This window comes from Cervus canadensis, chromosome 31 (assembly GCF_019320065.1).
Source record: "Cervus canadensis isolate Bull #8, Minnesota chromosome 31, ASM1932006v1, whole genome shotgun sequence".
Taxonomy (NCBI): Eukaryota; Metazoa; Chordata; class Mammalia; order Artiodactyla; family Cervidae; genus Cervus; species Cervus canadensis.
Genome location: NC_057416.1, coordinates 23,136,758 through 23,163,698, shown reverse-complemented (window position 1 = coordinate 23,163,698; position 26,941 = coordinate 23,136,758). Strand labels below are relative to the sequence as shown.

Genomic DNA, 26,941 nt, shown 5'->3' with positions numbered 1-26,941 from the left:
GATTTAATAAACATAGGCTTATAGATCAAGATTGGAAAGACCAGATAACAAGTTGCAAGCAGTTGTGCTGTTAAAGTGTTTTTCTTCTGTGGGTATATGCGTGTGTTGGGGGGGTATGTCTTTTTGTGTTTTGTCTTTTTGGTAAAAGTACTTTTAACACTGAATACTTCTAAGATGATTTATTCTAATCATTGACACTAAATTCTTCAGCTTTCTTATTAGACATCAGAATCTTGAGATTACCTATGACAGATTCTCTTTGCTTTTTGCACATACACACTAAATCATGTTTATGGCCTACATTCTTATACAGACAAGAAGATTCTCTTGGATGGCTGAACACGTGGCTTTTACATCTTGCTTACCTCTTATGTTCCCAACTCCAATGTTGCCATGGCCCCTGGGGAGTCCAATTCCACTGAATCTTGCTTGAGACATTCTCTTATAGACCCACTAAATTAGTTTCTCTGTGAAAATCAAGTCCTTGAGTCCTTCGGGGTTGGAAGTTTTCAGAGCTGATTTCTGGAAAGGTGTCCTGTAGTAGTCAGAGTGATTTAGTGGTTACATGTGGTCAAGCTTTCAGCTTGTGTTCCTGTTTTAATATTACAAATCCTTCATCCCCAATATCTTGTTCCCTCTGTTTCTCTTTGTTCTCTTTGAGTCTCAGTGTCTTTTCTAAGACCCAAGCGTTTTCCACTGGGAATGTTCATTCTGATTCAGACATCTCCAAAGCTGGAACAAGTCGCACACAGGACAGGGTCAGTGTTCTTGTCAACACAGAAACAGATGCTTACTTACGTGGAGATCATCCTTTTTCTGGTTCAGCAGGAACAATTTCTGTTGAAAAGTCTTCTCTAAAGTGTTACTGCCTGGCTGCGACTTGATTGTAAACACAAATATGGTCAGAGCAACTGAAATCCCCAAGTAGTTTTCAGTTACCAGTGGGCATTCCGGGCATACGATTTGTATGGGGGTGTGTGTGTATGTGTGTGTTTAAATTCTCAGGTCTGATGGACTGAGAATACTTTCAAAGATCCCAGTTTGAAAAACATTGCTGTAAACCTATAGCCTTTGGGCCACAGCCCCACCCCCTGCCTCCTCCCTTTCAGAATCAAGCTTTCTGAAAGAACTGTCAACACACATCATCACCACATCTTTCTCTGAAGCATTCTGGCATCAACCCCTCCCACTCCACTGACTCTGTCCTTCCAACAACTCCTTTGGAGAAATCGATGGCATATCCCTTAAGTTGTCACATACGCTATCCCTGGGTCATCCACCCATAATGACAGATGGAAATTGATGATAAATATCTCACCCTTCACAGGGTTGACAGCTCTGAGATGCATATTCTTCACTATTTCTAAAATTTCTCCCTGTTTTCTCCCAAGAGATTAAATTTCAATTGCCCACAGCGTGACTTGCTTGACAGTATACCGTCTTATTTGTTTCCTTCTCTTCCTCATTTTCTTACCACTGTTTCTTGGGATCACCCCCCTAAATAAATGACTTGCATTCAAGGCCTTGTTTCAAGATCTACTTTTGGACAATCCCCAAGTAGGACTCCATATTTCTTCTGGGAAGTAGTTACTTTACAATGTGGAAATGTGGGGCTACTTGTCTTCCCATTGGAAGAACCCAAGCAGAAGGCAGGGAACCCGGGTGACATGGTGTGTATACGAGCTGTGTGTATGAGGCATGGCTTCTAAGAGGATGAAGCAGCACAGAAGAGGTTGGGGGAGTGCTTCCGGAGGAAATGGGGTGCAACAAATAGAACATAATCAGCACAGCACCATTAGAGGCAGACAGGCTAGCCTACCATGCTTCTTCAGTGGAATTCTCTGTGGCCATTGGATTATGTGGGTTCCTAGGACTTATTTGGGAAGATCCCCTGGAGAAGGAAATGGCAACCCACTCCAGGTATTCTTGCCTGGAGAATCCCATGGACGGAGGAGCCTGGTAGGCTACAATCCACGAGGTCGCAAAGAGTCGGACACGACTGAGCACTTCACTTCACTTCAGGACTTACTAGGCCTATATACGTTTCCTGACTTTTTTTATAATATTGAATAGATACACTTTATTTTTGCAAGAGGAATAAAGATTAAAGATAATATATATCAAAAGATGAAAATCATGCTTTTAAATAAAGTGATTCTTCTTTATGAAAAGTACACATCATACACATGTGACTCAAAAGAGCCTAAAACTCTAATCTGGTCTTCATTTGGGGTCCATTGTGATTAACCCAGGGTACTATAATTAGCATGGCTGTATCTCTGTGTGCTAGTATCTCAGTGTTTCTGTTTAGAACCCAGATGAGAAAATAAGCAAATCTAGTAATATTGTCATTACATTGCTAAACAGGATCAATTACAAAAGCCATGTAGAATTTATAAAAGTTCTGCTTAGACAAAGCAATAGCAAAATACAATTTCAAGTCTGTTGCTGCTGCTGCTGCTAAGTCTCTTCAGTCATGTCACACTCTGTGTGACCCCATAGATGGCAGCCCACCAGGGTCCTCCGTCCCTGGGATTCTCCAGGCAAGAATTCTGGAGTGGTTGCCATTTCCTTCTCCAATGCATGAAAGTGAAAAGTGAAAGTGAAGTCGCTCAGTCGTGTCCGACTCCCAGCGACCCCATGGACTGCAGCCTACCAGGCTCCTCCATCTATGGGATTTTCCAGGCAAGAGTACTGGAGTGGGTTGCCATTGCCTTCTCCATTTCAAGTCTAGTTCAGTTTTAAATATATTTTGTTTAACTCTTCAGGATAGACAAATTTGAATGTCTGGTTATTGAAAGAAAAAGACCAAGGAGGAAACAACACAAAAGATATTTGTTAGAATACATATTGTCAATCCCTTCCCTCCTCAAAAGAGTCATTCTTTCACTTAAAAAAAAAAATTATTGTTCATCTGATACCAGAATTCCCAGCAAGAATCAGGCAGGATCTTGTTCTTTTGATAGCGTGGTCCCTCTGTTCCTTACACATTCCCCACAGTAGATTTTTCTCTCCCTGCAGTGATCCACTGGCACACAAGGAAAAATCAGAGTATTGTTAACATTTGGTCTGGACCAAATAAATGCTTTTGAATTTTTAAAAATTGTGGTAAAACATATATAAGTGAATTTTACCATTTTAGATTTAGCTGTACAGGTGATTCACATCAACTACATATGTACATTGTACAGCCATCACCACTGTCCATCTCCAGAACTTTTTCATCTTCTCCAACTGAAACTCTGTACCCAACAAATAATAACTCCACCACTCCCTGCCCCTACTCTCACTCCAGTCCCTGGAAACCACCACTCTACTTTCCATTTCTATGAATTTGATGATTCTACACACCCCATACAAGAGAAATCACACAATATTTATGCTTTTGTGCCTGGGTTATTTCACTTAGCATCATGTCTTCAAGGTTCATCCACACTGGCACTTGTGTCAGAATTTCCTTCCTTTTTAGGGATGAATACTATTCTGTTTTTTAATACAAGCCACATTTTGTTTCTCCATTCATCTGTTGATAGACCCAGGTTTCCCACTTTTTGGTTATTTTGAGTAATTCTGCTGTGAACTTTATCATGTACAGATATCTATTGTGTATACAAATACCCAAATCCCTACAAATTTGATTTTTAATAGATTCCTAACCCATTCAGCACGTGATGTATATTCAAACCATATTGAGGCTTTTCTTTCAAGAGATTAAAGAGCTCCAGAGACTTCACCAAGAAATCATACATTTGAAATATTTTCCTAATTTTGAAATGTAGATAGAAAATAGGTGTAAACAAGGAGAGAGGCTTAAAGCAAAGGAAATAAAAGTGCAGCTTAATGACTAGATGTAAATATCAAATATCATAACCACTGTAATACATCCTGCATTTATACATCTCCTTTTATAGATATTTGTCTTAGTTTCCTGAAACTGAACATAAAGACTTGAAAACTTGGGGGGCTGAATTGATTATAGTGTTCTTGTTGTGCATGCTCAACTATGCATGCTCAGTTGTGTCTGACCTTTTGCGACCCAGTGGACTGTAGCCCACCAGGCTCCTCTGTTCATGGGATTTTCCAGGTAAGAATACTGGAGTGGATTGCCATTTCCTCCTTCAGGGGATCTTCCTAATCCAGGGATCGTACCCCTGTCTCCTGCGTCTCCTGCATTGGGAGGTGGATTCCTTATCACTGTGCTACCTGGGAAGTCCCTAGAGTGCTCTTAGAATAATACTTAACTCCAGTGAAAATTACTTACCACTGATTTAAACTCTTCAAATTTACTTCTGTGGGTTTCAGGAAACTTAGTTTTCTTACTTAAAAGTGGGCTTAAAAAAAAAAAAAAGCCTATTTCCAAACACAGATAGCTGCTATCCCTTGCATCTGGGAATTTTGAGAGAGATTTTGTTTTAGCTTCAAATACCATCAAACTTTCCCCTCGCAACCTAAGTGGTTTGCTGTAAACCACTGCAAGTACATTCTCCTGTCACAGGGAGAGACAAATAAAACAGATGGTCCGTTGCACATCAGCCCACATGACCTCAAATAGTGATTCTTATTTTGAAAACTATGCAGAAGAGATGTTTAGTGGAGTAAGTATGTAGCTCAAGCAAGCTTTTTAACTGTAAGCCTCTGGCGCTTGTCCTTGCAGCTACAAGCTCAGACTGTTGCTAGGTAACCGTTTTGAAATGGACACCTAGCGACTATTAACTGCCATCCTTCCTTTCTGCTCCATTATTCTATAAACAGACTTGTAATTGCTAAATCCAGTGTAACATCAGAAGTCCAGGGCAGGAGCTAGGGGGAGAAAGAGAGAGAGATTTTAGACTATTAGTGCCTATTTATGGAAATACTTGAAAAACATATGTCAATCATGAATGACTATTTTCTTTTTATTTCTACTGTTTTAGACCACAACTTACCACTTTCCAAACCAATGTGTTAGTGTTTTAATTTTGTGTTGCTTTGCATTTTAATTTATTTTTTATTTACTTTTGCCTTTTATTTGCTTCAAAATCTTTTTTCCAGTTTTATTGAAGTATAATAAAAATTGCATAGTTAAGGTACACAGTGTGATGACTTCATATTTAATGTACGTTGTAAAATGATGATCATCATAGTCAAGTTGATTAGCATTCATTACCTCACATGGTTACCTTTTTTTTTCATTTCTTCCCCTCTTCCCACCTCCACTCTGGCAACCACCTGTTTTTTCTCTGTATCTCTTTCTGTTTAGTTATGTTTGTTGATTTGTCTTGTTTTTTAGATTACACTTGTATGTGAAATCACGTCGGATTTATCTTTCTCTGTCTGACTTATTTTACTCAGTTTAATACCCTCTGGGTCCACCCATGTTGTTGCAAATGGCAAGATTCATTCTCTTTTGTGGCTGAATAATGTTCCACTGTGTATATATGTATATATATCACATCTTTATCCATTCATCTACTGATGAGCATTTAGGCTGCTTCTGTGTCTTGGCTATTGTAAATAATGCCATGATGAACACAGGCATGCATGTATCTTTTCAAATTACTCTTTCTGTTTTCCTTTGAAAAATACCCAGAAGTGGGATTGCTGGATTATATAGTTATTCTGTTTTTAGGTTTTTTTGAGGAAACTCCATACTTTTTTCCATAGTGGTTTCACCAAATTTACATTCCCACCATGTTGCTTTAATTTTTAAAGGTTATGCTTAACATTTCTCTCAAAATCCAGTAGGTATATAATTTTGATATAAAAGAAGTAAAAACTAAATTTGTACTGTCCTTTAGCTCATTTAAGAATTCTTTTGTGAAGATGATGATTTCATGTGAATTATGTTCCCAATTATTACTCCATTCAAGGGCATAGTCTTATTGTGAGCAGGAGTCCACTCTGTGTCCCCCTTTCATTGGCTAGAATTAGGTGTTTAAGAAGACCCCAGAGTGTCTTAGGAGAGGTATATAGTAAAAAGTTATGTACCCTCGATTTGTGAGGGATTGAGGGATTGATGGAAGATAGAAGGCAGGGAGGAAAAGATACAAGTAAAATCTATAATAGTTGGGATTAGATTTGTGACATTCAAAACAAGAGTGGGTTGAGTAAGGCAGAAATGTCTTTGTCATTCCGTGTCATTTCAGCTAGTATGGTGGCTCTGCAGTCACAAGAAATGAGTTTCTTCTGTCCTCAACCCTGTCTTCCACCTTGTCCCAGGTGTGGGTTCCTGCTGGACATGGTGCCCCACTGTGCTCAGTAGGAAAGAAGAAAAGTGAGAAGGGAGTCCCCTCCCTTTCAGGACACTCCTGGAAATTTCACATCCCACTTCCAACTAGACCACAATGTTCATGGACAGTTTCTTTTAAGCCTGTAGTCTGACACACTCCATTCATTTTCAGAGCTACTTAGATTAACACTTGATTCCCTGCTACCCTACCCTCCCGCCAGGAGGCTGCTTTATACATTTAATACAGATAAATTGTTTTGTCAATGCTGTGTTCTATCTCAGGATCCCTCACTCTCCTCTAAATGATTTATAAATTTGCATATACTATGATTCACTCCTTGTGCTATACATATAAAATTCTATAGGCTTTGTTACATATAATTTTAAATATTAATAACATAAACTGTTTTGATATTTAATATATTATGTATAATAATTTAGTCTAGTAATGTAATATATTATGTATAATAATTTACATTAAAATAGATTATCAGTTCAGTTCAGTCACCCAGTCATGGCGACCCCATGAATTGCAGCATGCCAGGCCTCCCTGTCCATCACAAACTCCCAGAGTTTACTCAAACTCATGCCCATCGAGTTGGTGATGCCATCCAGCCATCTCATCCTCTGTCGTCCCCTTCTCTTCCTGCCCCCAATCCCTCCCAACATCAGGGTCTTCTCCAATGAGTCAACTCTTTGCATGAGGTGGCCAAAGTATTGGAGTTTCAGCTCCAGCATCAGTCCTTCCAATGAACACCCAGGACTTATCTTCTTCAGGATGGACTGGTTGGATCTCCTTGCAGTCCAAGGGACTCTCAAGAGTCCTCTCCAACACCACAGTTCAAAAGCATCAATTTTTCAGTGCTCAGCTTTCTTCACAGTCCAACTCACATCCATACATGACCACTGGAAAAACCATAGCCTTGACCAGATGGACCTTTGTTGGCAAAGTAATGTCTCCGCTTTTTAATATGCTGTCTAGGTTGGTCATAACTTTCCTTCCAAGGAGTAAGCATCTTTTAATTTCATAGCTGCAGTCACCATCTGCAGTGATTTTGGAGCCCCAAAAAATAAAGTCTGACACTGTTTCCACTGTCTCCCCATCTATTTCCCATGAAGTGATGGAACCAGATGCCATGATCTTAGTTTTCTGAATGTTGAGCTTTAAGCCAACTTTTTCACTCTCCTCTTTCACTTTCATCAAGAGGCTTTTTAGTTCCTTTTCACTTTCTGCCATAAGGGTGGTATCATCTGCACATCTGAGGTTATTGATATTTCTTCCAGCAATCTTAATTCCAGCTTGTGCTTCTTCCAACCCAGCGTTTCTCATGATGTACTCTGCATATAAGTTAAATAAGCAGGGTGACAATATACAGCCTTGACGTACTCTTTTTCCTATTTGGAACCAGTCTGTTGTTCCATGTCCAGTTCTAACTGTTGCTTCCTGACCTGCATACAGGTTTCTCAAGAGGCAGGTCAGGTGGTCTGGTATTCCCATCTCCTTCAGAATTTTCCACAGTTTATTGTGATCCACACAGTCGAAGGCTTTGGCATAGTCAATAAAGCAGAAATAGATTATAAACCACAGCAAATCGTTTGCTTAGCATTGCACAGCTGTTAAGTGGCAGAGCTTGAATTCAAACTGAGATGGATAAATCTTCAAAGCCTCCGTTCCTTCTTCCATGCCATTCTCTGTCTCCAAGAATTTCAAATCTGAATCTTCTCATGTGGGAGGGAAAACTTTAGATGTCCCTATGTAGAGTTGCTTGCTCTTTCCCATATATTGGCATAATACTTTCTAGATACCAGATCAGGTCTAGAGAGTGGCTGTGAAAGGTTGTTTTTTTTGTTTTTTTGTTTTTTTTTTAGAAATGCCAAGTGTCATTGGATGAAAACAGCACATTGGCAGCTGATTTGGTAATAGATCAATGAAAGGGCACAGACCCGTGAAAGCTGTGGATAGATCCTCACTAGCGGTCAACTGTAAAATCCCATTCCATCACACATATCTCCCCCTTGTTGTATTAGTATGCTGAACCTGTCAGTAGCTATTTGCAATCTCTGCTACCTCCAGCTGACCAGTAACTAGCTGATACTTCATTTATCCATCCCTCACCACCTTATTACCCAACTGTGCCCTCTCACCTCTCATGTTGTAATGTACCCAGTACAGTTGCTCCCTTCTGTTATCATGATTATGGCTGTGGAGGCTAAAAGAAGGTGGAAGAAGACAACATGAGCTTTGTGTCAAAAGTTTTGTAGTCCAAGGAAGAGAACAAATGCCTTTTTCATAGAAACTCAGCTAAAATTCAAAATGAACCCCACTGAATTTTTCTCCGCCCTGACCTGCCATTCCCATGCTTTCTATGGTGGAGTGCATTAATCCATTAATGGTCTTTATCCATTCCTCATTCTTCCTTGGTAGAAAATCATTCAGTGATACCAGGCTCATGGCTGTTCAGAATAATGTTTTCCATACTCTCTGGAAAACCACTCTATTGATGCAGTTGCCTCCCCCAGGAGTGCAGGTTAACAACAATTCTGAAACTGTTATACATGTGTGCCGGAATTGAACAGTTAAGTAAATAGACATGGATGGTGAGAAATAGTTTTTTCTCTGTTGTAGCAAGGGAAGTTGGCTATAATGATCCATGTGGTAATGGGTTTGAGGTGAAAGTATCTATATGGTTTCAGGTTTAGATTAATATACATGCAAATAGTTATGTATAGAAATACTGAAGAATGTGTGTCAATACATGGGTTAGTATACACACATACAGTTCTTTCAGCTGAGAAGCAAAAACACCCCGGTAGCAATGAGCACATATATCTCCCAGATCTTGATTTCCAATACCATCCTCCAGTAAAAGGAACCGGGGCGTCTCAAGAAATGGCTCATCCTAAGACCATGGCAGAAAATATGCAAGATGAACTTGGAGCACCTTATAGAACCAGAAACTGAAGAAGTGCTGAAGAAAAACCACAATGAAGAACCATGTCAAAGAAACAAGGAGCCAACTGAAAGGCCCCCTGTGGTCAAAGTTGGAAAACCTTGAGCAAGAGATTTAAGTGTTTACATCAACAGAGGAATGGGTAAAGAAGATGTGGTACATATATACAATAGAATGGTACTCAGTCATAAAAAGGAATGGAATTATATCATTTATAGAGATGTGGATGGACATAGAGACTATCATATAGAGTGAAGTAAGTCCAAAAGAAGAAAATCAGATGTTGTATATTAACCATATATGCTGAATCTAGAAAAATGGTATAGATAATCTTATTTGCAAAGTAGAACTAGAGACACAGACATAGAGAACAAACATCGATACCAAAGGGGAAGGAGGGGCGGGTGGGATGAACTGGGGGATTGGGATTAACATATACACACTGCTGTGTATAAAACCCATAACTAATGAGAACCTACTATATGGCATAGGGAACTCTACTTGGTGCTCTGCAATGACCTACGTGGGAAGGAGATCCAAAAAAGAAGGGATATATGTGTGTATACAAATGGCTGATTCCCTTTGGGGTACAGCAGAAACTGACACAGCAGTAGAAAGCAATTATACCCCAATTTTAAAAAAAAATTAAAATTATTGGATTATAACTAAAAGTGTATTTTACAAAACCGTGAATCTGTACTGATACAGAAAATGACTGAATAAACAGGATCTTCAAATAATTTATGTAGATAATCTGCCCTCAAGGAGATGGATCATAACTCCTTACTCCTTAAGTGTGAACTCTGCATTGTGACTTCCTTGTGAAGGCTACAGAATGGAAACATGGACAAAGAGGGCAAATTGTAAAGTTACCATAGCGGAATCTGACAAATGTTATCTCAGCCAAGAGATTAAGGGTAACATTAACAATGATAACCCATGCTGAAAGTTTATGTTCTTGACATGATATGATGAAAATGGCATTCTGCTACCTCTGGGGTCTTCCTCTTAAGAATACTTAGCCCCAGGGGAATTCCTTGGTGGTCCAGTGGCTAAGACTCCATGACCCCAATGCAGAGGCCCGGGTTCAATCCCTAGTTGGGGAACTAGATCCCACATGCCACAACAAAGATCAAAGATCCTGCAGGCCACAACTAAGATCCAGTGAAGCCCAATAAATAAATAAATGAGAATATATTTTTTTAAATGTCCTTAAAAAAAAAACACTTAACCCCAGTCTAATGATAAAAGAATTAGACAACTCTCAGTGGAGGGACATTCTATTTATTCCTCAAAACTGTCAAGTTCACCAAAAAAAAAAAGTCTGAGAATCTGTCACAGTCAATAGAAGCCTAAGAAGATATGATGATTAAATGTATCCAGGATGAAGTCTTAGAAAAAAGACGGTAGGTAAAAACTAAGGAAATATGAAAAATAGGGACGATAGTTATTAATAACATGTCAATATTGTCATGATAGTATTTCATTACACTAACTGTAACAATTATATCACAGTAATGTACAATAGTAATAGTGAAGACTGGGTGTGGGATACATGGAAACTCTCTGTACTCTTTGTAATTTTTCTATAAATATAAAACTGCTCCTGGGCTTCCCTGGTGGGTCAGTGGTTTAAAAAAAAAATCCATCTCCAATGCAGGAGACACAGATCCCTGAGAAGATCTTCCCCGGGAAGACCCCACATGCCGCAGAGCAGCTGAGCCTGTGTGCCACGACTATGGAGCCTGCGCTTTAGAGCCCAGGAGCCGCAACTACTGAAGCCCAGGCGCCCTAGAGCCTGTGCTCCACAACAAGACAGTGAAAGTGCAAGTGCAAGTCGTTCAGTCCTGTCCGACTCTTTGCGACCCCGCGGACTGTCCGTGGAATTCTCCAGGCCAGAATACTGGAGTGGGTAGCCTTTCCCTTGCTCCAGGGGATATTCCCAACCCAGGGATCGAACCGGAGTCTCCCGCATTGCAGATGGATTCTTTACCAGCTGAGCTACCAGGGAAGCCCACAACAAGTGGAGCCACGGCAATGAGAAGCCTGTGGACCATACCCAAGAGTAGCCGCTCGTTCTCAGTAACTAGAGAAGCCTGCATGCAGTAATAAAGACTCAGCGCAGCCAAAATAAATAAAAATTTAAAAACTGCCCTAAAATAAACTGTTTATTTTTTAAGATAATAATACATGAAAAGTACTTGGTACATTGTAAGCGTTCAGTGTGTGTGTGTTGACCTGTTGTTCAGTCGCTCAGTTGTGTCCAACTCTGCTACCCCGGGGACTGCTCTCGCCAGCCCTTACCATCTCCTGGAGTTTGCTCACACTCATGTCCATCGAGTTGGTGATGCCATTCAACCATCTCATCCTTTGTCGCCCTCAATCTTTCCCAGCTTCAGGGTCTTTTCCAGTGAGTTGGTTCTTTGCATCAGGTTGCCAAAGTATTGGAGCTTCAGCATCAGCCCTTCCAATGAATATTCAGGATTAATTTCCTTTAGGATTGACTGGTTTCATCTCCTTGCAGTCCAAGGGAATCTTGAGAGTCTTCTCCAGTACCACAATTCAAGAACATTAGTTCTTTGGGGCTCAGCCTTCTTTGTTGTCCAACTCGCACATCCCTACATGACTACAGGAAAAACCATAGCTTTGACTATATAGACTTGTTGGTAAATTGATGTCTCTGCTTTTTAATATGCTGTCTTGGTTTATCATAGCTTTTCTTCCAAAGAGCAAGAATCTTTTCATTTCATGGCTTCAGTCACCATCTGCAGTGATTTGGGAGTGATAGCTTATGGTGAACTGTGTCAGATTCGTGATCTCCAAAGAAGATTTGGCTTCAGGACCAGGGACCAGGCTTGATCACTCAAGAACTTTTGCATAGCAGAGTTTTATTAAAATATGAAAAGGGGCAGAGAAAGCTTCTGACATCGACATCTGAAGGGGGACGGAGAGTGCCCCCTCGCTAGTGTTAGCAAGGGAGTTATATACTTTTTAAATTAGTTATTACAATAAATTGAAAGAGTGTCTCAAGGTTGTAAAGATCTTACTAGACCCACTCCTATAATTTACATTCTAAGATAACAGGATTCGTCAGAAGGTTTTCAGGAAGGAGAAACTGTCCTCAAGCAGGATACATTGCTGTTTTATAATCCTTAGTAGGGAGTTTAAACTGAGTAATTTGTTGCGTAATCATCAGTTCTGGGCTTAAAGAAAAAAATGTTTTATGTGACTAAGACTAAGGAATGTAGAGGAAAAAAAACATGTTTGTCCTTTTCTCCTCCTTGAGAGCCCTAGACCCCTCTCTCCTCCCTGGGGACCCCGGACTTTCTCTCCACCTGCCTAGGAATTGACTCTCTCAGGAGGCCAAGAAAATAAAGTCTGTCATTGTTTCCATTTTTTTCCCATCTATTTGCCAGGAAGTGATGGGACCAGATGCCATGATCTGAGTTCTTTGAATGTTGAATTTTAAGCCAGCTCTTTCACTCTCTTCTTTCATCTTCATCTAGAGCCTCTTCATTTCCTCTTCACTTTCTGCCATTAGGGTGGTGTCATCTGCATATCTGACGTTATTGCTAGTGTTGACCTGATCTTGTTAGTGTTATTAATATTAGTATTGTTTGTGCTGACCTGAGCTTGTTGGTACAATTCCCCAAACTGAGGGAACAAATATCTCCCCTGCCATGGGAACTCTGCATAGTGAGACAGCATTTTTGGAATTTCTCCAAATTCCTGCAGCGTTAGTTCTTCTCCTGAGAGGGTGTATAGAACATGTTTTCATAAAGAAAACAAACAGCCTTTTTTTTTTTTTTTTTTTTAAAGCATCCAGAGTCTGGAACAAATATGGACTTGAACACCAGAGAGTAGGGAGTGACATATGAGCACAAAGCTTATGTTGAAACTGACTCACTTCGCAGAAGATAACAGAGTCGCAGTGTCCTGATTAGTCACACCCCCTACTCTGCTCTAATGGTGATTACAAAAGCCATACTGTTTTTATGGGCGACACCCAATGAGCCAGACTAAACAGGAGGAATGAAGGGAGTGTTTAAATAGGAGTGCCGAATGATGGCACCAGCCTCGTTGCTTCAGAGAACTTATACCCATTGCAAGCCCAGCAACCCGGAGCAAGTGGGGGAAACCAACTCTGTGAAGGAGTTTAAGTAATCAAGTGACATGAAACACAAGATGCAGAGGGACTGAAGATCCAGAGAGGGTTCTGGAAGCACCCAGCAAGATGAGCCACTGAGAGAGACAGGGTTTCTCATCCTAGCTTTTAGAGAGCTAAGCTCATGTACTTTTCCTTGATGATTTTTTTTTTTTACAAATCATTTCTTTTTCACTAATTCTTTCCTCATTTGTATCCATTTTTCTCTGTTACCTTTGCTCTGTTCACAATCAGCAAACCAAATAAGTACCAAGTGTAAGAAGTTGACAGAAAACAAATGAAAACCATATATGCTTTTGTGGTGGAGGGATCTGTATTGCTAAAGGTAATGAGTTACATTTACATTTACCCTGTTACAACAGGGTTCTGTTTTACTTGAAGCTGTAGGTATTAGAATGCTTAGAAGGTTCAGACATGCGAAACAAACACCATCTTTCTGCCAGTGAGAGTGACTGATGATGAAGGCATAATGTGTCTAAAGTACAAGTAAACACATTTGGAGTGAATTTTGTTTATTACTAAGAATGGTTTTGTAAACAGTTTATATCATGCAAATGGCTGTTTTGATCCTGTGTGGCTCATGTAGCATGACAAAATTTTGTCTACTATTAATTGTATCTCTCAAATTTCCATAGCTTGACAGTTTTAAGAAGTGTTTCAGACACTTCATCACCATTGGTGTCACCTTGACATCTGTTTCATTTTAGCTCAAGGTAACTTACATCTTACAAATGTATTTAAAACTAGATCCTTCTAAAACAAAACAAAACAAAAACCCTGGGATGAAGAATACTATAAGATATTAATAATTTTGTAATAATTTAAAATATGTAGTGTGAAAGTGAAAGTCTCTCAGTCGTGTCCAACTCTTTGTGACCCCATGGACTATATAGTCCATGGAATTCTCCAGGCCAGAATACTGGAGTGGGTAGCCATTCCCTTCTCCTGGGTAAAGTATGTAGAATTACACAGAAATCTAGAAACCATTACATCATGGTCCTCTGGCTTTGTCTCCTTCCTGGAGTCCATTCTTGGGTCACATCAGAAGATCCCTGAACTGAGGCTCTTCTACAAAAGTCTCCATCTGGCTGCCCTTCAGAAGTTTCCAAAAGGAAGCCACACGTTGGATAAAATAATCAGTATCTCTGAGAGCAGGATCCAGTTATCAGTATTTGTAAAATTTTCAGGTGAAATTTTCAGGTGATTTAAGATATAACCAGATTTGAGAGCCACTGTCCCTATACAAAAAGGAAATGCTTGATGGAAAATGAGCTTGTGTGACCCTCTGGCATACAGAATTTTGGGGTCCCATCATTTCTAATAATGTTTGAAGAATCAAAAGCAAAGTTAGACTTTGAGAAATTCTTTTACAGACAGTGCATAAAAAGCTTTCCCCATGTTCGTAATTGATTCGGGGTGGTGGAAACATTTTAAAATTAAATGAGGGATGGGCATAATGAGACTAATTGGTAATTACTTGTAGACCATGTATTTTCTGCTAGGGCAGCAACTTGCTTTGTTGGAATTACTGGCTACAGATTAAGGAACAAGATCTTGAAAGAACATTTACAGTAACTGAGTCACCTGCTGTCACAACAAACTGATTTCTTACCTGAGAGGCTTTCAAACTCAGGAATAGTAAATGCTTTTAAATGAGTTGTAACAAGCATAAGATGTAGATAAATGACTTTGGGGAGTCGGTTGCTCAAGCAAGACTGAATATCGAAAATTCTTCTCTAAATCTAGCTCTGACATTGATTCACTCATTGATCTTTCGGGATTTAGTTTTTTTGTGCTTTCATTTTCCCAGCTATAAAATAGAGTATTAGCATCTGTTTCATGGAAGTATTAAAAAATTATTTATAATGCACTTTGAAGATGAAAAATACATGTAATTAACTTCCATGAGAGTTCCCATGGAAGTTGCTGAAGATATGACTAAAGCTCATTGTTCAAGCTGGAAGTTAGACTCTCTTAAATGAGTGCCTTTTCAACTCTTTGTCCATTCATTGATTCAACAAATATTCAATTCAATTGTGACCGATCATGTGCCAATGCTTAGGTTACTCAGGGGTGAAAAAAATCCCCTATCCTCATGAAGTTATAGTCTTGTGTGGAGAAACAGAAAACAACCAAACATATCCAGGTAAACATAAGTGCTTGAGGAAGGGGTAGAAGGAGTTGGATAAAGAGATAGAGTTAAACAGGGTAGGAGTGTGGATCCAATTTGGTTAGAGAAGGTCTGTAGGGAAGGTAACAAGAAAAAATGCAGGAAGGAGTTTCATGCAAACGTCTTAGGAGAGAGATTTCCAAATAGAAGGATTCATTAGTGGACAGGGTTCCAGATCCTCAGGAATAATACAAAGGCCATCACAAGTGGAATGGAGTGAGTGGGGAGATACTATTTTAAATTAGTATCAATCCATGTATTATCAGAGTCAAAGTAATACTATACTTCTTTCCCAAGTATACAATGATGGCTTACAGATTAGCATAGGAACTCCAAAAACATAGACCTAAATATTCTTTTCTCTCCATCTCTCCTTCCTTCCCTCCTTTCTCCCTCTTTTTCTTTCTTTCTTCTAGTTTTATTCAGATATTAATATAATTGAAAAAAATATAATTAACATACAGCACTGTATAAGTTTAAGGCATACAACATAAGGATTTGACATAGATACATCATGAAATGAATATCACAATAGGCTTAGTGAACATCCATCATCTCACACAGATACAAAATAACAGAAAAAGAAAAAAATATATTTTTCCTTGTGATGAGAATTCTTAGGAATTACTCCCTTTAACAACTTTCATATATAATGTATAGCAGTGTTCATTATATTTATCATGTTGTACATTATATCCCCAGTATTTATCTTATAGCTGGTAATCCTTTTTTTAGTCAAATACTTATTAGTACCCATTATTTCCTAGATTAAAAAAAACAAATTTTGTTCTCAAGCAGTATACTGTTTAGAGAATTATATACCAAAGGTTGCTCTCAGATGAAACTAAATTAAATTAGTATTATGTTTGTGCTAGTGTTTAGACAGATTCTAAATGCTGGTGATGTTACACTTTAAAAAAAATTCTAGCCAAGTTACATAATAAGAAAAAGGTGACTCCTAAAAAATAATGACACTGGAATTAGACTCCAAAAGACTAATTTTTAAAATTTTCTCTATGATCTCAAACAATCCACTCTGTTTTTTGATTAGGCTGAAGGATTATTCAGAAGAACACAGTGAATGCTTTCTAGAAGATATATCTTGTAGAATATAGTACTGACAAAGGAAAACATATTAACAGGTTTATCATCAGAATAATAAGAAAACATCTGAAGGATATTGAATATTTTAGGCAAGCCAAAATGTATAGATAATCAGGTAATGGATAACACATTTTGGTTAAAGATAATCTGTAATCTGTATTTTATTTCATTTATATAAGATTAACAGCAATGCCTGCTTAAATAACTTGGTCTTTTTTTTCTCATTCTCTTTTTAAAAAAAATTTAAACAACTCATGGCCAAAACTGTATCCAGTACTACCCTGATGACAGATAACATATCATTTTATCTGTAAATATTACATTATGTACCTTGAAAATAGGCTTAGTCATTCGGTCATATCTGACAATTTGCTACTCCATGAACTTTAGCCTGCCAGGATACTCTGTCCAGGGATTTTCCAGGCAAGAATACTGGAGTAGGTTGCCATTCCCTTCTCCAGGGCATCTTCCTGAACCAGGAATCAAACCTGGGTCTCCTGCATTGCAGGCAGATTCTTTACCATCTGAGCCACCAGAGAAACCTGTACCTTGAAAGAAAGTGAAAAGTGAAAGTGCAAGTCACTCAGTTGTGTCTGACTCTTCGCAACCCCATGCACTATACAGTCCATGGAATTCTCCAGGCCAGGATACTGGACTGGGTAGCCTTTCCCTTCTCCAGGGCATCCCCAGGGATAGAACCCAGGTTTCCCACATTGCAGGCAGATTCTTTAGCAGCTGAACCACAAGGAAAGCCCAAGAATACTGGAGTGGATAGCCTATCCCTTCTCCAGGGGATCTTCCCGACCCAGGAATCAAACCAGGGTCTCCTGCATTGCAGGCAGATTCTTTACCAGCTGAGCTATCAGGGAACCTCAAAAAGATAGTCTTGAAACAAAAAAACAAACAAGCAAAAAACACTGAACAATGCTTCAGTAGTAGTATGACAACCTCCATTGTACTTTTTGTCTCTGTAAGTCTGACTACTCTAGATACCTCATGAAATTGGAATCAAGCAGTATTTGCCCTTTTGTGACCAGTTTATTTCACTGAGCATAATGTCTACAAGGTTCAACCATGTTGCAGCATGTGTCAGAATGTTCTTTCTTTTTAAGACTGAATAATATTACATTGTGTATATTTTGTCTATCTGATTATCTCATAATTCTTTTTTAACTGTTTTATTTCCAGCTTTATTTACAAATTCACTGAAATCTTTAGGGGCAAAAGGCCACATAGAATATGTGGTAGTGATATTTTTCAAAACCCAAAGAGACGAGGAATCTAAGAATCAACTGACAGAATATAAATGCTTTGAAAGATCATTTTAGGAACTCCAACAATCCAAAGTCAACCACTTCAAAAATAAAAACAAACTGCTTGGGAATCCCTGGCAGTCCAGTGGTTAGGACTCAGTGCTTTCGCTGCCGTGGGCCTGGATTCAGTCCTTGGTCGGGAAACTAAGATCTCACGAGCCATGCATCGTGGCCAGAGGAACAGAGCAAAGCCAAAGGCACACTGCCTTCCACAGGACCCGTTTGGTGGGTATGGTCACCTGCCCCACAGGCCAGCATCACTGCAGGGTGCTCTGAACCAGTGAGCCTGGCTCTGTGTGCCCAGCCTGGCCGGCTGGGAATGAGGACGGGGCTCTGGCATGTTGATTCAGTGCCCTTGGCAGAGGCACTGCCAGTGTTTTTCCCCACACAGAATTTCCCAATACATCTGAAGTCAGCTTGTAGAGCAACAAGATGCTGTGAGCCTGCATGGTCATTAAGTCACTTCTAATGCAGTCTCTTGAAAGACTATGTAAGTATCAGAGAGTCAAATGGGAATAGATATTTTGCATTATTGATGTCAGGGAATGAAAATCTGAAGATTCTGAACTCATTGTAGTTAGTTATATATTGACAGGGTTGGAATATTGGAATTACAGTTCTAGGACGTCCCAACTTCTTTCCAACCTACTCTTTAAAAATATTATACTGAAGTCAACATCAGGATCATATATTAACATTTATGAAATTTAAAATATATTTTCCTTTTTTTTGGCTGTGTCACAGTATGTGGGATGTTAGTTTCCAGATCAGAGCTTAAACCTGAGCCCCCTATATTGAAAACAGAGAGTCTTAACCACTGAACCACCGGGGGAGTCCTTGAAATATTTTAATTACATTGACTAAACCAACAAATTGTGTGATGACAAAATTTTCACCATTGACTTGAAATATACTGTTGTTCAGTTACAAAGTCATATCTGACTCTTTGTGATCCCATGGACTGCAGCCAGGCTGCAGGCTCCTCTATCCTCCACTATCTCCTGGAGCTTACTCAGATTCATGTGCATTGAGTGGGTGATGCTATCCAACCATCTCATCCTCTGTCGTCCCCTTCTCCTTTTGCCCTCAATCTTTCCCAGCATCAAACTCCTTTCCAATGAGTCAGCTCTTTGCATCAGGTGGCCAAAGTATTGGAGCTTCAGCTTTGGCATCTTCCAATTTTCTCTCTTCCAATGAATATTCAGGGTTGATTTCCTTTAGGATTGACTGGTTTGATCTCCTTGAAGTCCAAGGGACTCTCAAGAGTCTTCTCCAACACAGAAATTCAAAAGCATCAATTCTTTTTTTTTTTTTTCCATTTATTTTTATTAGTTGGAGGCTAATTACTTTACAATATTGTAGTGGTTTTTGTTCATACATTGACATGAATCAGCCATGGATTTACAAGTATTCCCCATCCCAATCCCCCCTCCCACCTCCCTCTCCACCTGATCCCTCTGGGTCTTCCCAGTGCACCAGGCCCGAGTACTTGTCTCATGCACCCAACCTGGGCTGGTGATCTGTTTCATCATAGATAATATACATGTTTCGATGCTGTTCTCTCGAAACATCCCACCCTCGCCTTCTCCCATAGAGTCCAAAAGTCCGTTCTGTACATCTGTGTCTCTTTTTCTGTTTTGCATATAGGGTTATCATTACCATCTTTCTAAATTCCATATATATGCGTTAGGTATACTGTAATGGTCTTTATCTTTCTGGCTTACTTCACTCTGTATAATGGGCTCCAGTTTCATCCATCTCATTAGAACTGATTCAAATGAATTCTTTTTAATGGCTGAGTAATATTCCATGGTGTATATGTACCACAGCTTCCTTATCCATTCGTCTGCTGATGGGCGGTTGCTTCCATGTCCTGGCTATTATAAACAGTGAAAAAGCATCAATTCTTCCGTGCTTGGTTTCTTTATGGTCCAACTCTCACATCCATACATGACTACTGAAAAAACCATTGTTTTGACTATGTGGACCTTTGTTGGCAAAGTGATATCTCTGCTTTTTAATATGCTGTCTAGGTTTGTCATAGCTTTCCTTCCAAGGAGCAAGAGTCTTTTAATTTCATGAAATATGATTGATGGTTAACTTTTTTTGGAAGTATACTTGATTTACAATGCTATATTAGTTTCAGATGTACTGCAGTGATTCAGTCATATATATATATATATATATATATACACACACACACATATGTATATATATTCTTTTTCATATTCTTTTACCATATATATATATATATATATAAAACATAAAATATTGGTTTGAGTTCCTTGTGCTATACAGTAGGTCCTTGTTGGTTGTCTATCTTGTATATAGTAGTGTATATCTTTAATCCCAAACTCCTAATTTATCCCTCCTCCTCTACATTCCCCTTTGGTAACCATAAATTTGTTTGCTATGTCTGTGGGTATATTTCTGTTTTGTATATAAGTTAATTTGTATCATTTTTTGTTTTAATAAGCTTTCTGCATTTTGTTCTCTTGTACATATGTATCTATACAGACCCTTCCTGTCACAAAATGCCTTATATGTGAGAGAGGAAATAACGATATTCACTTCATCTTCCAATATTATTATTGGGGGAAATAATATTTACCAGTTTGAAGTCTAAGTAAACCAAGCATGATATAAAATACAGTTCTCTAGTTGTACTAATGATAGGTAAAAGCACTATCCAAAATATGCCTAAATGGAGAATCATGGAATATTAATGTTGAATGTGAAGATTCTGTAACTCGGGGAGCTATAATCCCTTTAGATACATGAATTGAGAATCAAGTGAAAGCTATGGATCTTCTTTCTCAAAAAATGCATATAATTTTTCTTATTATTTCATGTGTTTATGGACCATCTGATACTTCAAGCATCTGGTATAATTCATGTCTTTTCTTTTATGCTTAATGGAATTGAGAGTCATGGTGACTAAGTGTCCCATGCACAGCTACAGATTGAAGTAGGGTAGAGAGTTCACTCCAAATGATTTTTACTATCTTGGTTATGAAATTCCTAAGCAAATGATTGATGTGAGCGGCCTCACTGGGCCCAAGGTATCACCCACCCAGCTTCTGACAGTGCCTCAAATTTTCGCATGTGGGGGTTTCAGGTAACACCCAGCCCTTGGTATCTGAGAGGGCATTGGTTCCAGGACCCCCATGCATAAGAAACCCATGGATGCTCAAGTCCCTTATATTAAATGAAGTATTTGCACATTACAGACACACATTCTCACTTATACTTTAATTCTTTTCTAGATTACTTATATTAACTAACACAATGTAAATATCTGCATGTACCTGACAAATTCAAGTTTTGCTTTTTGGAATTTCTGGAATTTCCCCCCCCGCCCCCCGAATATTGTTGATACACAGTTGGTTGAATCCTCAGATGTGGAATCTGAGGATATGGAAAGCCTGTCTGCACTTGTATTAACATAGACAGGACATTAAGCACTGCCCTGCATCCAAATGCCAGATGAAGGCACCCAGAGCATGACAGGGGTCACTCATGCAGACTCTCTCGCAGGCTGAATTCTCCTTTGGGACTCTTGGACCCCTAATCTGTTGTTGCCTTTGAGGCCTTTATGCATTTGCCTTTTCTAATGACCAGCTCTGCAGAACATGGAGGAAGAGAGGCTAGAGAAATCTGATGTCAAAAAAAAGGGGGGAGGGGCAGGAAACCATGTTTACCAAGATTAAAGCAAGGCGGCATTTTCAGAAATTGAACTGATTGGAATTTTTTTTTAGCCAGAAGTGAGACTTCTGAAAAAAATTTTTTTGGGGGGGAAATGTTTTGTATTGAATTACTAGGCAACGTAGTCTCAATATTTTTGAAATGTATTTTAAAATACCAGCTTTATGAGTCTCATGCAATTAACTTGGGGAAATTGCACATGTTAAATAAATGTTGCACAAAGGGCAAGAAGGAAGCTTAGATCCATATTCCAGGAAAGAGGGGATATTTCCTTGTGAACATACTTGCTCTCAAACAAATCACAAACTGAAATATAGAAACACAATCTTAACTATAACTTAAGTATAACAAGCACTTTTGTGATTGCTTGAGCAAAACATATGTCCTTTTTTGCATGACTTTCTTTTGAAATATAACTTATTCTAATGACAAAGATAATACCTATTATAGAAAATTTGGAAAAAACTTGTAATTCCAGGTAAAAAAAATTTTTTTCCAATTCAGGTAACAGCTACTGACAATTTGATGTATTTTCTCTGATATTTTCAGGCTTTTTTCTGTAAAGGTCCATTCATACTACCTACCCCCCACCCCAAACATACACACATATACATACAGGTACTATAATTGAGCAGAGCTCTATGGGGCCTTCCTGCCACACCTCCCCCTCATCTCTGCCCCCCAACCCTGTCCTCCTCTGCTTGCCTCATGTTTGTAGAAAAAATTTAGCCTTCTAAGCCTTCCCCGAGTTCCAAAGAATATATTAAATCACAGAAGTGAGAAAATGCAGAAAGGAAAACAGTCAAGCAAGACAAAATAATAATAGTTTAGGTCCATTAAACAAAGTCAAGGACCTTTAGTTCCTCCTCAAGGACTATAGATAATATTTTCAGACAAATCCTTTGGGCTGTTTTGCAGATACTGAAACCTACACCAAGTGGAAGAAGTTAACTGCTTATTGACCACAATTGCATAGACCCCAGACCACGTGAAACCAGCAAATTGATAATGTTAACTCCAATTACCTCACCACCAACATATCAGAAGAATGTCCACGAGCTAATCACGTACCCCACAGCTCTCTTCCTCACGCTGTCTTTAAAAACCTTTCCCGAAACCCATCAGCAGGTTCAGGCCTTGTGAGCACTAGCTGCCTGGACTCCTTGCTTGGTTTCCCACAGTAAATGCGGCACTTTCCTTCACCATGACCCAGTGTCAGTAGATTGACTTTACTTGGGAATGGACCCTAATTTGTTTTGGTAATAGTATGTGTGTATGTATTGGGTTGGGGCTTCCCTGGTGGCTCAGTGGTAAGGAATCCGCATGCCAGTGCAGGAGACATGGGTTTGATCCCTGGGTGAGGAAGATCCCCTGGGGAAGGCAATGGTAACCCACTCCAGTATTCTGGCTTGGGAAATCCCGTGGACAGGGGAGCCTGGCAAGCTACAGTCCATGGGGTCACAGAAGAGCTGGACATGACCTAGCGACTAAACAACAAAGAAAATGTATTGATTTGGTCAAAAAGTTCATAACAGCTCATGGAAAAATCTGAACAAAAGTTTGGGCCAACCTAGTATTTACACTAACATGAGGTAATGCTTATATGAAGAACTGAATATTTTCATCAAATATTATTACATAGGTATTTTTTAAGTTCTTAAATTTTCTTGGAGAGCAATTTCTAACAGCTACATAGATTCTATTATGTATGCATGCCAACATTTACTTAACTGTTGGAAATCAGGATGTTATCAGTTTTCCCCAACATTTACTTAACTGTTGGAAATCAGGATGTTTTCAGTTTTCCCCATTGGATATCCTTGGATATGGATATTTGAGGGCCACGTCTACCTTTAGAACAATTCCCCTGGGTAGAATATTTCTTAAGGATTTTTCTGCAAATTATTAAATGCCCTGAATGAAATTGTACCAATATTATATTGGCTGTAATAACCTGAGAGTACCCTTTTTCTATTAATATTGCATGTTAAAACATTTTTTTCTTCTTTTGCTTTTACTTTTTATTATACCTGCATGAAATGATGGATGCTAACTAAACTTATTGTGGTAATCATTTATAATATATGTAAGTCAAACTGTTGTGCTGTACATGTTAAATTTATATAGTGATATATATAAATTATATCACAACTGAAAAAATTATATATACACTGTATGCCAATTTTATAGGCTAAATATGGTATCCTATTTTAATTTGTATTACTTTGATTACTCTGGAGTTTAAACTATTTTTAAAATATATTCATTTCCTATTTGTATTTCTTCTAATGTAAACTATTTTCCGTGCCTTTAAAAAATTAGCTTATTCATCATTTGCAAACTGATCTGTAAGAATTCCTTATATATTTTTAATAAAAACCCCATGTTGTATGTGTTGAAAATATTTCCCATTTGTCATTTTCTTTAGCTTATGTTGGCACTTTTTTCCTCCAATGTATCATGAAATGTCACCTGTGCTCCCAAATTGATTTCAGCTGAACTATTTTACAGTGGGGACAGGTCTTATCACATTTATCTGTTTAGATGAGTGGTGGCAGGGCCACAGAGAGGATCTGAGGTGTTAAAGCTGGAGTTTGGGGGTTGAACTCTGTAGCACACCTGACTTTTCCAGATATTCCAACTCTAATTGTTGAGATTACACATTTTCTCAGTAAACACCCCAATTTTAGTTTTGAAAACAGTCACAAGACAGAATCTGGTTGTATTGATCTGTGTCTTTTTAGATGCTTTTTAAACTGTCTTTGAGCAGTTAGATGGCTGGTGGCGGTCAGGAAGGATTCTGGTACCCACCTGAATTACGACTGCTTTTCTGTCTGCTTTTGGCTGGGCAGCCTTGGCCTCAAGCCTCTCTCCTTCTTGCTCTTATTGCACTTCCTTGAAAGGCTGCAAGAATGGAACACACTTTATCATCTTCTCTTTTGTTTCTAGGACTACCCACTTCTCACCCCATCTGCTTTGACAACCGTTTTCTTGAGCATGGTCTGTAACTTGCAGACTCATTTCCAGAAAACAGTTTCTCTGCTAAGAGTGCTTTGGTTTCAAGGAAGAGAAACCAATTCAAGGGTGTTGTAGCAAAAGCTCAGACTCAAGAATGCTAGGCAAGAAACCAAAATGCTGAAAAACCAAGAATTATGCTCTGTCACTAATATCTGTGATCTTTTCACTTCTGCCTTTTTCTTTCTTGTTGAACCAGATTTCCTCTGTTCCCAAGTCTCTCTGATAGTCTAAGATAACAGCTCATGGTTTCCAGTGTAACACCTGGACCCACAGAAAGACTGATTTTCATACTTTTGGTCCTGAATGATAGCAGAATATCTCACCCTAGAATATGCCACTTTGGCATAGTTATTATTTTGAGCTGAAGGCAGTTGAAAAGCAGATATGAGAAAAATCTGTCTTCCCCCGATTTGCCAACATCCAGTAAAGTTCTTTTAAAAAAGTCTTTTCTCTGCTTCTTTTCTATTCAATATTTTTTGAACATGACCAAATGAACCCTTGTTAATTCATCAAAAAGGCTGACAATACTAAGGAAAAGGAGGACACATATTTTCAAAAGTGTCCCTTCTCTGCTCCCTACCAGGAAGGACAAAGGTTAATCCTTGCAGGCAACTTTAGACCCTTATCAATGGAGAAGGCATGGACCTAAATGTTCATAACACACCCTCCCATCACCGACAAGACTGGTCTGCCCCGTACCTTTCTTATGTCTTCAACTGGAGATGCTGTATAGGTCAGAGGTCAAAGCCACCGCTTTGAATGACTCATTTCCCTCGGGTTTCTCCCGTGTATGCATACATGTGCTTAGTCACTCCGTGTGTTCGACTCTGCGACCCCATGGCCTGTAGCCTGAGGGCTCCTCTGCTACATGGACTGTAACAGAGGGCTCCCCTGTCCATGGGGGTTCTCCAGGCAAGAATACTGGAGTGGGTTGCCATGCCCTCCTCCAGGGGATTTTCCCAACCCGGGGGGATCAAGCCCAGGTCTCCCTGGGTGGATTGCAGGTGGGTTCTTTGCCGTCTGAGCCAGTAGGGAAGACCTCTCCCATGTATCCATGAGGTATATGTGTTAATAAACTTCTGTTTGCTTTTCTCTTATTAATCTTTCATTACAGGGTTTTAGCTAAGAACACAGAAGTAGAGAGGAAGTTCTTTTTCCTCCCCTACAAAGCTCAACAGGTAGGATAAAGCTCCATAATCTTTTTGGTTTACTTTGGGGCACAATGTCATTTAATTTGTACATCATGTTAAACTTTTTTAAACAAAAACTTGTTTTTAAAACACCAAAGTAAGAAAAAAAGAATAAATTTAATATTCTGCACTAGAACTTTACCCAAACTACTAATATATAAACTTAATACTCTTTATTTTGAAAATGTAAATGTTAATGTAACTGTCTTCAAGAAGCAGAAGACCATCCCTTGTGGCTCAGCTTGTAAAGAATCCACCTGCAATGCAGGAGACCTGGGTTGGGAAGATCCCTTGGAAAAGGGAAAGGCTCTGGAGAAGGAAATGGCACCCCACTCCAGTACTCTTGCCTGGAAAATCCCATGGACAGAGGAGCCTGGTAGGCTACAGTCTATGGGGTCGCAAAGAATCGGACACGACTGAGCAACTTACTTACTTACTTACTTACCCACTCCAGTATTCTGGCCTGGAGAATTCCATGGACTGTATAGTCCATGGTGTCGCAAAGAGTCAGACACGACTGAGTGACTTTTTCACTTTCTTTTGTCTCTGAAGAGCCATCGTGGTGCAAGGACAAAGGAACGAAATTGAGGCATCTGCTAGACTTCCATCAAATCTGCTCCGAAAATTTTGAAATAGACAATATCTTTGTAACTGATGAGAGGTCCTTGGCTTTTGAAGACTATCTTAATCAGCAGTAGACAATGCTTTATTTTTATACCTTGACAAAGACAACAGAGACAGAAGCCTCCTCAAATTATCTTGTATCCAGGCACGCTGCACAATCTTACATAAGTATGTGTTGAATTAATAATGAAGTTATGACCAACCATGATGCTTGTATCATGACGTGCCATCATCCCTATTGTTTGTGCACCATTTTTCCAAGGTGTGTCACCATTTCATGTTATGAAGTGGAGGAGGTAGGGAGTCATGTTTTATTGTTCTACAGAAGAGTAAATAGAAACTTTTTTTAATAATGCAAAAGTAATAAAATATCAGGAAGAATATAAATGGTGACTTTGGCTTCCTTGCCTTTGAATAAATATATGAATTTATTATGTTCTTGTTTAGTAACTAAGTCGTGTCCGACTCTTTGCTACCCCATGGACTGCAGCAT

At 39.0% G+C, this 26,941-nt stretch overlaps 1 long non-coding RNA gene across 1 annotated transcript in view; it reads left to right on the top strand.

Moving 5' to 3' along the window:
• LOC122432606 overlaps positions 1 to 26,941 on the top strand; it is a 48,138-nt gene extending 21,197 nt beyond the window's left edge. Inside the window, exons 2-3 of the long non-coding RNA XR_006266891.1 lie at positions 25,749 to 25,812; positions 26,377 to 26,941. This is a non-coding gene — a long non-coding RNA (uncharacterized LOC122432606). The remainder of the gene's footprint in view (positions 1 to 25,748; positions 25,813 to 26,376) is intronic.